This window comes from Mandrillus leucophaeus, unplaced genomic scaffold, assembly GCF_000951045.1.
Source record: "Mandrillus leucophaeus isolate KB7577 unplaced genomic scaffold, Mleu.le_1.0 Scaffold245, whole genome shotgun sequence".
Taxonomy (NCBI): Eukaryota; Metazoa; Chordata; class Mammalia; order Primates; family Cercopithecidae; genus Mandrillus; species Mandrillus leucophaeus.
In genome coordinates, this window is record NW_012102532.1 from 775,826 (window position 1) to 781,851 (window position 6,026).

At 52.4% G+C, this 6,026-nt stretch overlaps 1 protein-coding gene across 1 annotated transcript in view; it reads right to left on the reverse strand.

The window, feature by feature from the left end:
- CHD4 (chromodomain helicase DNA binding protein 4) overlaps positions 1–340 on the reverse strand; it is a 38,143-nt gene extending 37,803 nt beyond the window's left edge. The window contains exon 1 of the mRNA XM_011983082.1: positions 207–340. The gene's annotated coding sequence lies outside the window, so the exon portion shown is untranslated. The remainder of the gene's footprint in view (positions 1–206) is intronic.
- Between the last annotated feature and the right edge of the window lie 5,686 nt (positions 341–6,026).

Sequence of the window (6,026 nt, forward strand, 5' to 3'; positions counted from 1 at the left end):
TGGGAGCAAGACTCCGGCAGGGTTAGGGCGGGTGCTAGGGAGGAGGCCGGGCGCCCTGCAGGCCAGGAAAGGAAGGGTCGGCTCCTCTGGGCAAGGGGCGGTCCGCGGGTCCGGAGACGCCTAAGGAAGGGGCGGGTGACGGGATGACCCTCGGGGCTGGTCGGGCCGTGAGGGGCGTCTCTTTGGGAACCCCGCGCTATCCTCACCCCGGAGCCGCCGCAGGTCGCGCTGGGTCCGGCTCAGTGTCACTCCCGCTCCAGCTCCTCCTCGCCGCGGCCGAAGGGGGGAAAATGGCTCCGGCTCCGGCGTCGCCTCTTAAAGGGCCTGAAACACCGGCCGGGAAATCCCACCGCACAGGCCCCGCCCCCCCACGGACAGCCCATAATAACCTCAACCAACTCCAACCCCCCCTTCCACTACCGCCACCCTCCTCCCCAGGTCTCCCGGGCAACCCCCGCCCCCTCGTCGCTCAGGCAACCACTGGCCACGCCCCCTTTGAGCGCGCGCGCGCGTGTCACCTGGGCAACCGCCCACCTCCTGGCCATCCCATAATACACACGGACATCCCCCCCCCAAAACACACACACACACACACAACACACACACACACCCTGCCCCCCCACATTTCATACACATATGCCAGGGGCTGCTGACATCTCATAATATTGCAGACCTTTTGCAACTAACCCTCTTAGACATCCCATAATAGCCATCCTTTGCCAACTTCTTCACTCTTGGCCCTAATGCTAACATCCCATAATAATTCACCTCTCCCTCCCCATGGCCATCCCATAATAAGCACCCCTCCCAGCACTTATGCCTCATATCCCATAATACTCAGCCCCATCCCCCACAGACATCCCATAATAACCATCCTTCATCCACCCCCAGTTTGACATCCCATAATAGTCTGAAACTCACCCCCCCCCATACTACAACAACGGACACTCGGCCTCCTCCCACACACATCCCATAATAATCAGTCTCCCACTTTCTATACTGACATCCCGTAATAACTAACCCCCTAGGGCTGCCCTCAGTCCCTGCAGGCTAGGGTCTAGAGGCTCACGTCACCCCCACCCTTCCCTCTTCTAGCTCCACAGCCTATAGTAAGTACCCCTCCTCTATCAAAAAGATAACCCGTAATGATCAACAGCCCTACTGTCGCCCCACAGATGGACATCTAATCTCTTTTCCTCTGACACTGGAAAGCTATCCCATAATAATTTTACTCTCCTACCCACATCCTGACATCCCATAATAATTGCAAGGAGCCCGTGGTCAACCAAACATACCGTAATACTCCCAACACAACCCAGTGTCACATCCCATAATGCTTCATCTCCACTCCACCACCCCTATACCCTTTGAGCCAGGCATCCCATAATATTCATATTCTTCCCACCCCCATCTCCAGGCGCTGTCAGTCTATTCTAACACCCAAAGCAGGGAGGGCCAGGCAGGCTACCCACGCTTCCCTGTCCCCGCCCCCACTTGCACACACCTTAATCCCTTTCTGGGCCAAAGCAGTATCCTGGCAAAAAGCCTCCTCATGTCTGGGACCCCAGCTTCCCTCATACCATCATTTCCAGACACTTGGGGGCTAGAAGCCCACCTAGGGCCCCACCTAGTCCCACCAAAATCCAAGTATTTTCCAGATGCTTACCTCCAGCTCCTAAGTTTTGAAGAACACCAACCAACCAAAATACCAAGCTGACAGATGAAACATTTACATGAAGTCTAATTCACCCTACAACATCCCATAATAATTACCAACTCCCATCCAAAGACTATCTCTCAACATTCTAGCAATCCTCTCCCTCACCACACCCCCAGGTCAGGGACCTTTCACCAACACCCGCAGGCCACTCCGGCGAATGGACATGGCATCATGATGTGAACTCAGGATCCTTCTCTATACACACCGAGAGTAGAGGCCTGCCCTCCCCCTACTCACCACTGCTCATGTTCATTCAACCTATGTTGACAGAGTACCTAGCAAGGCGGAGCTGCGCACCATGGAGAAACAAGGAAGACCAGGGGGCCTCGCTTCAAAAAGCATAAGCAACCAAGCAAACTATGATACACGACAGACAGAATGGTGCCAAGGGAGAACTGCTGAGCACTATTACCCAATTTCCTGTTACAGCAAATAAAATCCCCGTGGTCCCAAGAGAGAACATATCCCAGTAAGATTTATCGTGGTCCTTCCAGAGGCTGGAAGATGATACTTAAAGGATTTATGTATATAGACCATAGTCAACATGATCTCCTATCTGTTCCCTACTTACTAGGGGATTTTTATTGGAAAGCAAGTTCATCCATCCAGTGTTCCTAATACTGAAATCCTATAATATGTTCACGTCCTTCCTTCTTAAGAGACTCCACAATATGCCAGCATTGTTTCTCCCATTCTTGAACACCAAATCCTCCTTATCCTCGATGTCCCATATTTTTCAGGCACTTTCCCATTTTATATCCTGAAGTCTCATAATACCTCCAATGGCCTCCATCCTCATCTTGTTGGGGTCCCATTCTCCACCTCAAAAAAAAAAAATCTTTTAGTTGTGTAATGTTCCCCATCTTCCTGCCTGTATAGAAGTCAATCTTCCAGCGGGGCACGGTGGCTCATGCCTGTAATTCCAGCACTTTGGGAGGCCAAGGCAGGTGGATCACAAGGTCAGAAGTTCAAGACCAACCTGGCCAAAATGGTGAAACCCCATCTCTACTAAACATGCAAAAGCCTGATGTGGTGGCACACGCCTGTAATCGTAGCTACTCAAGGGCTGAAGCAGGAGAATTGCTTGAACCCAGGAGGTGGAGGTTGCAGGAAGCTGAGATTGCACCATTGCACTACAGCCTGGGCAACAGGCGAGACTGTCTCAGAAAAAAAAAAAAAAAAAAAGAGTCAACATTCCAGGAGGCCTACATTGAATTATGCCCCAAGGTAGCCCTCCAGCATATACCATCCCCTTCCCTTATTATGCCTACCCTCCAGCCACCCTGTGGACGCAACCCTAGAAGTTGAAAAAACCCAATTTTGTTTTGTTTTGTTTTGAGAGACAGGGTCTCAGTGGCGCAATCACAGCTCACTGCAGCCTCAACCTCCTGGACTCAAGTAATCCTCCCACCTCAGCCTCCTACTGGTAGCTGGAACCACAGGCACACACCACCACACCCAGCTAAATTTTAAATTTATTGTAGAGACGGGGTTTCACTGTGAACTCCTGGACTCCAGTGATCTTCCTGCCTCAGGAAAGAGCCCAATCTGAAAACCCTTTGGCCCTCAGAAAACCTGAGCCCATCAGCCTGTCACTTTTCCCTCTTCCTGAAGCCCAGGGATTCAGGCCTGAGTGAAAACCAATGTCCCAGCACCACTGCCTTGCTGCCCTGACCCCAGGCCAAGGATAACGTCTCCCTCTGCTCATTTGCCTTTTTTGCATGGGTTCAAGACCTATGGAAGTGGGACGAGTTGAAAAGAAACTGGAACTTCCTTGTAGAAAGGGCCCTTTCTAACCAGTAGTGAGTGGGATGAACCTCATGCCATCTCTGCATTATCCTTCTCATCTCATTTCCCTAGAGGAAGGCCTGGCCAGATGGCTTTCCCCTTCTCTAGGATCCAAGGGACTGGAGAACTGGCACAAAGAAACAAGTTCAGGGAAGGCAAGAGCTTGCCTCAGGGAATTACAATCCCTCTGGTCCTGAGCAGAACACCAGAGACGCAGACAGGTCTTCCACTAGCTCCTGGCTGACTTTGTAAACCCACTAGCATTCCACATTTAACTCTCATCTTAGGACTGGAGTTTTCGGCATCAAAGACATCAGGTCCTGTCAAAAGCTCCCTCTGTCACCTTTGAAGTAGGTGTTTTCTTTTTCCAACCTTCCCTTCAGCTCCTTGGCCCACCCTCTTACTGTACTCATTGTGGCAAGCGGGCCATTCTCCTCCGTTCTGCAAGTCTTCCAGTTTCCCTAGTTAAATGCTCTTGACATCAAGACTGGGCCCCATTTACTTACCCAAGCCCTCTCCCATACTTATTCTGAGTACTAAGAATGAAACTTGTGTTCCACAACGGGCAGTGAGGAGGCAGCTCTTTTCAGATATCATGATGTGGGGACACCTCCTTTCAGGGAAGTTTCTCCTTCCTACAGAGGGCTGCCAGATGCCCCTTGTGCCCTCTTCTACCCTCATTTCTCCAGGGGATTCAGCCTGTCTCTGGGCCTCAAATTCCCCTCTGCAGTATCTCCATCTGCCCATACCCATACGCTCATTTCCACAGTCATCTGTCCATATAAACCAGTAAGAGAGTGTTTAACTGGGTAGTCACAGCCTCCTGCCCGTGACTAAAAATATCCACATTTTATTTATCCATATATCCTTTGTCCACTATCACCCTGTGTCCCTACTCCTGTAGGTTCTACCCACTTCTTCCTTTGCTGCTCTTGTTCCCCACCTCTCCCTGACACCACAACAAGGAGAAAGTTAAAATCCCTTCCTCTCTTCTTGAGTTCCAGAAAGGGCTCCGAGGTGTGTGCTGGTGTGTTGCTTTGTGGTCCTTATGCTTCTACGCTTCCCCTCCCTCCTCTAGCCCCATGCTACCCTCCCAGATAAATTATAAATAAACCACTAGCATGATTGGCCCAGGGAGACTAAGGGTGGGATAATCTCCTAATTAACGCACCCAGGAGGGCAGCCTCTCTAGCCAGTTACCTTAGAGTTCTGTTTTCATCCCATGGTACAGAAGAACCTAGAATAACACTCAGAGTGGGTCGTTCACGGAGTTTTTCGCATTTGCTCTATAACTCCTCTCCTTACACCTCTGTTTTGCGTGAACCTGAAAAACTCTGTTTATAAGAGGTCCAAGGGGCCACAGTGTTCTCCTGCTCTGTCAGAAGAGGGGATTTTGGGAGACAACAGAGGGAAGAAAAGCCACAGTGACAGTACACTCCAAAGGCTAGACAGGATGCAGATCACGTGGGGCTTGGGGGTGACATGCCAGGTGTTTGTATCTCAGGAGGCAACCTAGCCTCTCTGTTCTTTGGGTGTGACTGCAAGGTAGCAAAGCGCCCCATGCACAACCCCCCAACCTGAGCTATGGTCCCCGGGCTCAAACCCAGGAAGACAAAGATGGAAGGAAGATGGGTACTATTGCCATCTAGGAGTACTACTCCCTTTGGTATGCCACCCGGCCAGAACCTCTCAGTTCTCACTTGCAGCGCAGCACTGCAGGCGACGGACTCACAGGGTAACCCTGTATCGCACAAGCTGTTCAACGGACCCAGGTGTCCAGGGTTCAGATTTGGCTCGCTGGAGCCTGCCTCAGGGGCCCCTTCAAACAGCTGTCACCAAAGAAACCTCTCCAGCCAGTTACTCCTGCCAGGCCTCAGGTCCGACTCCAGGGCTCACCCTGCCCTCCCCAGCTCCTTCCCTCCCTCTTCCTTCCCTCCCCCTCCCCACCCCTCCCTAGAGCTTCACCTCTCCTGGACAGCCCCACCCAGCTGTGCAGGGCACATCCCATAATAATCCTCCTCGCTAGCCTTACCCCCCCAAAAAAAGAGAGGCGGCCATCCCATAATAGCCACCCACAAGAGACATTCCGCGGTGACCGCCCCCTCCCTGCAGAGCTGCTGGGAGCAGCCATCCCATAATAGCTGGCCGCCTGTTTTACTGGTTACGGCTGTGGAGGGAGCTGGAGAGGAAATGGAGGGGAGGGGGGAGGGGAGAAGGATCCAGGGCCCCCACTTTGTGGGATGCAGGGAGAAGGGGAAGGAGGGTGGTATAAGGGGCTAGGGTGCAGAGGAGGCCGTTGTGCAGGTGGGAGGTGTGATCCACTGACCACCACCACGCTGCTTTAGGGCTTTCTCCCCATTCGCCAGGGGCTACTTTTCCCCTCAGCACCCCGGAGGTGTCTGCTAGTTAGGGGAGATGCCTGGGATGGGTTGAGGTGCCCAAACTCTGTGTGTGCAGGGAGATGGGTTTCAGGTGTTCCCCTTGGGGCGTTTGAGAGAGGAGGGTGACCTTAGAAAGG